The sequence below is a fragment of the Eutrigla gurnardus genome (assembly GCF_963514095.1).
Source record: "Eutrigla gurnardus genome assembly, chromosome: 16".
Lineage (NCBI taxonomy): Eukaryota > Metazoa > Chordata > Actinopteri > Perciformes > Triglidae > Eutrigla > Eutrigla gurnardus.
The window spans coordinates 349,878-359,557 of NC_139927.1; the positions used below are offsets into that span (position 1 = coordinate 349,878).

The window sequence follows — 9,680 nt, forward strand, 5'->3', positions numbered from 1 at the left end:
AGGTGAATGAATGAATGAATGGTGAGCAGTTGAATGTGCACGGAATTTTGTCAAATTTGAATGTTCCGCTCATTGACTTCAATGTTAAAAAAATGACGTAAAACGTTGAATATTTATGAATTTATGAATGTTATGAATGTGAAAAGTAGTAGCGGGAATGTCCTGAATGAGATGAACGTTTTGAAGTTTGAATGAAGTGAATCGGTTGAATAATGTTGAAGGAGATTAGGTTTGAAAAAACAGGCGGAAGAATAATAATAATAACTAGAGAATGCAATTTCTACGAAATTGCGGTGTGAATGATGACTGCTGAATAGCTGGCGCTACGCTGGTATGATGACTTGAATGTGTATGAAGACGTAAAAGTAGGATGAATAGTTGGAAAAGTGGGAATTGTTTGAATTAGTATGAATGTCTTTGAAGAGTTGAATAATACCATGAATGTATGAGAGATGTGGAATATTTTAAGTTATGAATAATAGCTGACGCTACACTGGTATGATGACTTGAATGAGTATGAAGAAGGTAAAGTAGTATGAATAGTTGGAAAAGTGAGAATAGTTTGAATTAGTATGAATGTCTTTGAAGAGTTGAATAAAGTATGAATGTGTGTATGAAGAAGGTAAAGTAGGATGAATAGTTGGAAAAGTGGGAATGGGTTGAATTAGTCTGAATGTGTGTATGAAGAAGGTAAAGTAGTATGAATAGTTGGAAAAGTGAGAATAGTTTGAATTAGTATGAATGTCTTTGAAGAGTTGAATAAAGTATGAATGTGTGTATGAAGAAGGTAAAGTAGGATGAATACCACACCACTCGTGTCTCCATTTTAAAGTTTAAATGGAGTTTCTAGGTGAAAGTATGGCTGAGATGAAGATGTTTGACTAAAAAAACTAAATATCCCACTACTAAATGTAGTTTTTAGTACATTCTTGTCCACCAATCAGAGCACACCTGCTGTCAGTTATGAAGATCAGTGCCACACAGTGCTGTCACCATGGCAACGGCCCTTGCTGCGTGTGTATGACTGCTTTGGAGCGTCTCTCCCCCTCTCAGTATCGCTCCATTCCCCCTCTGCGTTGGGTCCGAACAAAAGCTTGCCACGCTCACACAGAAACTCCTATCGCCAAGATTTTCACACCGTTAGCGCCACAAGACTCTGATGAAGACACTGATGACTTTTATTTTTTCCTAGTGTCAGAAATGTGGACGCTAGGGCGAGTTAGAAATGAAGTGGATTTCAGCATTTTGACTGTGTAAGTCCTGTTAGATTCCTCTGAACTTTGGCTTTGGGAAGGGTCCGAACAAAAGCTTGCCACGCTCACAATGAAACTCCTATCGCCAAAATTTTTGCACCGTTAGCGCCACAAGACTCTGATGAAGACACTGATGACTTTTATTTTTTCCTAGTGTCAGAAATCTGGAAGCTAGGGCGAGTTAGAAATGGAGTTGCTTTCAGGTTTCTTTGAAAATCTGCTCCTCGATTTACATTAGAGCGGATGAGGCGAAAAATGGACTTGGCCGCGCTTAGAGGTTGCTAGTTCAAATTCTATAAATCTCACAGAGTTTTTGAGCACATTGTGAGAGACAGGACAAGTTTGTCTACAAAATTGGAAGATATCACGTCTGTAGAGTGAAGATTGTGGCCGGGAGGAGTTTGGAAAGGAAAAAAATCTGAGAAGCCCCCACACTCTAACTGATGATGTCACGCACTCTAGCCCAGAAGGTTCCACGCAATACACACCCATTATAAACTCAGGATTTCTCCCAAAACGATCATGGTCGTTGAACAGTGATTGATCAGAAACTATATGAGCTATTGAAACGCGGATTGACACACCAGGACACAAGACTTGTGTCTACATTTTAGAGTTTAAATGGAGTTTCTAGGTGAATGAATGAATGAATGGTGAGCAGTTGAATGTGCACGGAATTTTGTCAAATTTGAATGTTCCGCTCATTGACTTCAATGTTAAAAAAATGACGTAAAACGTTGAATATTTATGAATTTATGAATGTTATGAATGTGAAAAGTAGTAGCGGGAATGTCCTGAATGAGATGAACGTTTTGAAGTTTGAATGAAGTGAATCGGTTGAATAATGTTGAAGGAGATTAGGTTTGAAAAAACAGGCGGAAGAATAATAATAATAATAATAATAATAATAAATATGTAGAATAACAAAGGATGTGAATGATTTCATCATTCACACCAATAATAATAATAATAATAAATATGTAGAATAACAAAGGATGTGAATGATTTCATCATTCACACCAACTAGAGAATGCAATTTCTACGAAATTGCGGTGTGAATGATGACTGCTGAATGGCTGGCGCTACGCTGGTATGATGATTTGAATGTGTATGAAGACGTAAAAGTAGGATGAATAGTTGGAAAAGTGGGAATTGTTTGAATTAGTATGAATGTCTTTGAAGAGTTGAATAATACCATGAATGTATGAGAGATGTGGAATATTTTAAGTTATGAATAATAGCTGACGCTACACTGGTATGATGACTTGAATGAGTATGAAGAAGGTAAAGTAGTATGAATAGTTGGAAAAGTGAGAATAGTTTGAATTAGTATGAATGTCTTTGAAGAGTTGAATAAAGTATGAATGTGTGTATGAAGAAGGTAAAGTAGGATGAATAGTTGGAAAAGTGGGAATGGGTTGAATTAGTCTGAATGTGTGTATGAAGAAGGTAAAGTAGTATGAATAGTTGGAAAAGTGAGAATAGTTTGAATTAGTATGAATGTCTTTGAAGAGTTGAATAAAGTATGAATGTGTGTATGAAGAAGGTAAAGTAGGATGAATAGTTGGAAAAGTGGGAATGGGTTGAATTAGTCTGAATGTGTGTATGAAGAAGGTAAAGTAGTATGAATAGTTGGAAAAGTGAGAATAGTTTGAATTAGTATGAATGTCTTTGAAGAGTTGAATAAAGTATGAATGTGTGTATGAAGAAGGTAAAGTAGGATGAATACCACACCACTCGTGTCTCCATTTTAAAGTTTAAATGGAGTTTCTAGGTGAAAGTATGGCTGAGATGAAGATGTTTGACTAAAAAAACTAAATATCCCACTACTAAATGTAGTTTTTAGTACATTCTTGTCCACCAATCAGAGCACACCTGCTGTCAGTTATGAAGATCAGTGCCATACAGTGCTGTCACCATGGCAACGGCCCTTGCTGCGTGTGTATGACTGCTTTGGAGCGTCTCTCCCCCTCTCAGTATCGCTCCATTCCCCCTCTGCGTTGGGTCCGAACAAAAGCTTGCCACGCTCACACAGAAACTCCTATCGCCAAGATTTTCACACCGTTAGCGCCACAAGACTCTGATGAAGACACTGATGACTTTTATTTTTTCCTAGTGTCAGAAATGTGGACGCTAGGGCGAGTTAGAAATGAAGTGGATTTCAGCATTTTGACTGTGTAAGTCCTGTTAGATTCCTCTGAACTTTGGCTTTGGGAAGGGTCCGAACAAAAGCTTGCCACGCTCACAATGAAACTCGTATCGCCAAAATTTTTGCACCGTTAGCGCCACAAGACTCTGATGAAGACACTGATGACTTTTATTTTTTCCTAGTGTCAGAAATCTGGAAGCTAGGGCGAGTTAGAAATGGAGTTGCTTTCAGGTTTCTTTGAAAATCTGCTCCTCGATTTACATTAGAGCGGATGAGGCGAAAAATGGACTTGGCCGCGCTTAGAGGTTGCTAGTTCAAATTCTATAAATCTCACAGAGTTTTTGAGCACATTGTGAGAGACAGGACAAGTTTGTCTACAAAATTGGAAGATATCACGTCTGTAGAGCGAAGATTGTGGCCGGGAGGAGTTTGGAAAGGAAAAAAATCTGAGAAGCCCCCACACTCTAACTGATGATGTCACGCACTCTAGCCCAGAAGGTTCCACGCAATACACACCCATTATAAACTCAGGATTTCTCCCAAAACGATCATGGTCGTTGAACAGTGATTGATCAGAAACTATATGAGCTATTGAAACGCGGATTGACACACCAGGACACAAGACTTGTCTCTACATTTTAGAGTTTAAATGGAGTTTCTAGGTGAATGAATGAATGAATGGTGAGCAGTTGAATGTGCACGGAATTTTGTCAAATTTGAATGTTCCGCTCATTGACTTCAATGTTAAAAAAATGACGTAAAACGTTGAATATTTATGAATTTATGAATGTTATGAATGTGAAAAGTAGTAGCGGGAATGTCCTGAATGAGATGAACGTTTTGAAGTTTGAATGAAGTGAATCGGTTGAATAATGTTGAAGGAGATTAGGTTTGAAAAAACAGGCGGAAGAATAATAATAATAATAATAATAATAAATATGTAGAATAACAAAGGATGTGAATGATTTCATCATTCACACCAACTAGAGAATGCAATTTCTACGAAATTGCGGTGTGAATGATGACTGCTGAATAGCTGGCGCTACGCTGGTATGATGACTTGAATGTGTATGAAGACGTAAAAGTAGGATGAATAGTTGGAAAAGTGGGAATTGTTTGAATTAGTATGAATGTCTTTGAAGAGTTGAATAATACCATGAATGTATGAGAGATGTGGAATATTTTAAGTTATGAATAATAGCTGACGCTACACTGGTATGATGACTTGAATGAGTATGAAGAAGGTAAAGTAGTATGAATAGTTGGAAAAGTGAGAATAGTTTGAATTAGTATGAATGTCTTTGAAGAGTTGAATAAAGTATGAATGTGTGTATGAAGAAGGTAAAGTAGGATGAATAGTTGGAAAAGTGGGAATGGGTTGAATTAGTCTGAATGTGTGTATGAAGAAGGTAAAGTAGTATGAATAGTTGGAAAAGTGAGAATAGTTTGAATTAGTATGAATGTCTTTGAAGAGTTGAATAAAGTATGAATGTGTGTATGAAGAAGGTAAAGTAGGATGAATACCACACCACTCGTGTCTCCATTTTAAAGTTTAAATGGAGTTTCTAGGTGAAAGTCTGCCCGAGCAGAAGACGTTTGACTAAAAAAACGACATATCCCACTACTAAATGTAGTTTTTAGTACATTCTTGTCCACCAATCAGAGCACACCTGCTGTCAGTTATGAAGATCAGTGCCACACAGTGCTGTCACCATGGCAACGGCCCTTGCTGCGTGTGTATGACTGCTTTGGAGCGTCTCTCCCCCTCTCAGTATCGCTCCATTCCCCCTCTGCGTTGGGTCCGAACAAAAGCTTGCCACGCTCACACAGAAACTCCTATCGCCAAGATTTTCACACCGTTAGCGCCACAAGACTCTGATGAAGACACTGATGACTTTTATTTTTTCCTAGTGTCAGAAATGTGGACGCTAGGGCGAGTTAGAAATGAAGTGGATTTCAGCATTTTGACTGTGTAAGTCCTGTTAGATTCCTCTGAACTTTGGCTTTGGGAAGGGTCCGAACAAAAGCTTGCCACGCTCACAATGAAACTCCTATCGCCAAAATTTTTGCACCGTTAGCGCCACAAGACTCTGATGAAGACACTGATGACTTTTATTTTTTCCTAGTGTCAGAAATCTGGAAGCAAGGGCGAGTTAGAAATGGAGTTGCTTTCAGGTTTCTTTGAAAATCTGCTCCTCGATTTACATTAGAGCGGATGAGGCGAAAAATGGACTTGGCCGCGCTTAGAGGTGGCTAGTTCAAATTCTATAAATCTCACAGAGTTTTTGAGCACATTGTGAGAGACAGGACAAGTTTGTCTACAAAATTGGAAGATATCACGTCTGTAGAGTGAAGATTGTGGCCGGGAGGAGTTTGGAAAGGAAAAAAATCTGAGAAGCCCCCACACTCTAACTGATGATGTCACGCACTCTAGCCCAGAAGGTTCCACGCAATACACACCCATTATAAACTCAGGATTTCTCCCAAAACGATCATGGTCGTTGAACAGTGATTGATCAGAAACTATATGAGCTATTGAAACGCGGATTGACACACCAGGACACAAGACTTGTGTCTACATTTTAGAGTTTAAATGGAGTTTCTAGGTGAATGAATGAATGAATGGTGAGCAGTTGAATGTGCACGGAATTTTGTCAAATTTGAATGTTCCGCTCATTGACTTCAATGTTAAAAAAATGACGTAAAACGTTGAATATTTATGAATTTATGAATGTTATGAATGTGAAAAGTAGTAGCGGGAATGTCCTGAATGAGATGAACGTTTTGAAGTTTGAATGAAGTGAATCGGTTGAATAATGTTGAAGGAGATTAGGTTTGAAAAAACAGGCGGAAGAATAATAATAATAATAATAATAATAATAAATATGTAGAATAACAAAGGATGTGAATGATTTCATCATTCACACCAACTAGAGAATGCAATTTCTACGAAATTGCGGTGTGAATGATGACTGCTGAATGGCTGGCGCTACGCTGGTATGATGACTTGAATGTGTATGAAGACGTAAAAGTAGGATGAATAGTTGGAAAAGTGGGAATAGTTTGAATTAGTATGAATGTCTTTGAAGAGTTGAATAAAGTATGAATGTGTGTATGAAGAAGGTAAAGTAGTATGAATAGTTGCAAGAGTAGGAATAGTTTGAATTAGTATGAACGTCTTTTAAGAGTGGAATAATACCATGAATGTATGAGCGATGTGGAATATTTTAAGTTATGAATAATAGCTGATACTACGCTGGTTTGATGACTTGAATGTGTATGAAGAAGGTAAAGTAGTATGAATAGTTGGAAAAGTGGGAATGCAAGGGTTTCAATTATAAAGTTGAAGCTGAATGCAGCAGAACCGAAACCTACAGAAGTATGATATCCCTACCAGGTTACCAGATGGTCAATGGCTGGTCGGAACTCCCTGGTCGGTGCCAACAGTCTTCGGCCTTGCTCTTCCAGGTGGCTGAGTATATTTAATGGAGCAGAGAGGAATATATTGCTGTACTTTTTGTGTAAGCATTGAGCAATGGCCTCCAGATTTGCTCCCTATTCCAAAGTCTCCTCATACACCTTCTTCCCTCGTCCACCTGATGAAGCTAAACTCAATTTGTGGCTTGAAAAGTTCTATATACCCATTATATACACAAGACATTTTTAAGGTTTTAATGGAGTTTCTAGCTGAGTTTGAATAAGCAGACAAGAAACAAGCTTGAAAAAGTGTGAAAATGTCTAGGTCCTGCACATGTCTGTGTGTGATCCTGCTTATAACAAAAAAAGGGCACATTATGTAGCGGTGGTTTCAAAGACATGTCAGTAAATTGGTCTTTTTACAGTATATTTTGAACATTTAGTGTTATCAGCTAATCTCCAGTAGAAAATCCCAGCGCTCAAATCATGGACCTTTAAATCATGTTGTAATTATGTAACAAGTTTTACAAATTCACTCATATATAAAAAGTATTCATAGTTAACTGCTACAACAAAATTACTACAATTATTTAAATGATTGGGTGGATCCCTTCAAGATAGATCAGGCATACAAAGTTGCAATATTCTGTACAAAATCTTTATTGAAATTTTGCACAAGCTTGAAATAAAAACAGATGATCTGATCTTGTTGACAGAACTTTGCATCATCAGCCTTCGACCCTCAAAGCATGTCAGGAAAAACTCCCTTAAAACCCTCTTTAGGGGAGAAAAAAAGTGGAGAAACCTTTAGGTAGGCCAAGTCTTTGAGGGATCCCCTACCAGGACGGCTGAGCATGGAGTATTTGCAAAAGTTCTGTTGAAGACCGTGGCTCTGCATCAGGAATGATTGCTGCTGTTGCAGTGGCTGTGTTGAGTTGAGTTGAACTCTCGCTGGTGCTGAAGACTCTCTCAAAGCAGCATTTCCTGTGAACAAGATGACAGACGTCATAATAGAGCAAAACAACATTGTAAAATATGAAGTAAATAATCCGATTTTTTTCAAACTTCACATTCGATTTGTAATCAAATATTGTGTTGGCCTTTTGTCTTTGTTCAAAAGAAATACAGGAGACAGAGAGCAAATGCAGGGAGAGAAGTGGATGACACAGAAAAGGTCCCCAGCTGGATAGTATGTATGTGTCTTAACCATGAAGCCGCCTGACTGAACCCGCTGCTCTCCACCATAAATAGATGACATGGATTACAAATATCAAATATCTTAATCATTACAGCACAGTTTTTATGTTTACCTCTGCAAATGAAAATGTTATAAATTTCAAGATCAAGTCATTAACTATTATGGAAGTAAAAGTGGATTATTTTTTGGGATTAGTTCACTTACAAAATGCTTGAGTCGTGCTCAAGATAAGCAACATGGCTGTGCGCCTGTGGTTTTCCTGATGTCCTGGCTCTGTTCTGTCAGCATGGCCTGGCTTCTGTTGCATGTATCCAACTTCACCTCTTTTATTAGACTAGTGGAGGGGAGAGATGACATCAACCAGTGACGCAGGTTATCAAAATGTATTGTATCACAAAAAGTATCTCGCAACATCCACGTGATTAAAGAAAAACATACGGTAGCAACATACCACACACAGGTCCAGATCATTCAAAAGTGAAGTGGTGGCCTCCTGGTATGGTGTCTCCATTCCCCAGGAACATGGACCTTGTAGGGTAGCAGTGAAGAATACAGTGAAGTGTTGCTGGACTTCTTCTGTCTTCATGGAGTGGCATGCTTTAAGGTATTTATTAGCTGTGAAGCAGTGGTGCACACACAGAGAAGAAACAGTTAGACAAATGCAGGGCTGTGTCCTTCTACCTCATAATGAATACCTCATTTCAAATAGTCCTATTCATTATGTGTCCATATGCTATGACCTGTTTTGCTCACTTACCATGTACCTGGGTCCAGCTCAACGGGTTGACATGGGACTTACATAATGTAAAAGCTTTTTGTTGCTCAGCTTTGATTAATTTGCAATATGACACATTGCATTGGTGAATTTAGTTTTTGTCTCGGTCAAAGAATCTGAGGCTGAGGCTGACCTCCTTCAAGTTTTGTTAGGTGTTTAGTAAAATTTTTGTTTTGGCCCTTAGAATTATGGAAGAATGCAGTGTGTATCACGAGTCATGATCTAGTAAACTGCCATTTGACAATGTTTTTTTTATTACATCTCTCTATTTTTGTGTCATCTTATCAGCGGAGTGTAAAATAGTTGGTAATAAATGTTAGCTTTTTTTTTTTTTTTTTAATATAGGTGAGATCGTCCCTCCATCCCTCCCTCCCTCCCAGTCCACGAAAGGCTGGAGCAGCCAGGACAGATGTTACAGCCTGGCTGCCAGGGACGACCCCACCACCTCTCCATTTTTTAAGTCATATTTTGTCAAACTGTTTAGGTACTTTACATTGTAATAATAAACTCCAACCTATTCAATCGTGGAATGTCGGCCCATAGTCATGAAATGCCTGAAATGAAATTATTTTGAAATTGTCATTTTATGTAGTTTTCAATGGTTATGTTTACACTGTTTCAGGGGTTAATACGCAGTACACAGGATTGTGATAACTGTAGTAAGTTTTCAGCACACCCGAGTGGAGACAGCACTGTGGTCGAGAGATGAAAACGCAGTCCAACAGTGTGTTTTTGTCAGTGGTAGCAGTGGTGATGAGTTGCTCGTAACCTTTAGACTGAAAAAAATTTAGTATCGGCTTGCTTGCCCTCGACAAAAGATCTTCATTGAAATCACCACAGACTAAGATGGGATGTTGATCCATTATTTCCAGTGCATCTAAGAGGCTT

The 9,680-nt window shown here is 38.4% G+C and overlaps 1 long non-coding RNA gene across 1 annotated transcript; it reads right to left on the reverse strand.

The window, feature by feature from the left end:
• Nucleotides 1-7,465: 7,465 nt before the first annotated feature.
• On the reverse strand, nucleotides 7,466-8,996 carry LOC311026836. Its single transcript, XR_014598532.1, has 3 exons — nucleotides 8,469-8,996; nucleotides 8,222-8,351; nucleotides 7,466-7,803 (listed from the first exon to the last, which is right to left on the reverse strand). It is a non-coding gene; the product is annotated as an uncharacterized lncRNA (long non-coding RNA).
• Nucleotides 8,997-9,680: the final 684 nt, after the last annotated feature.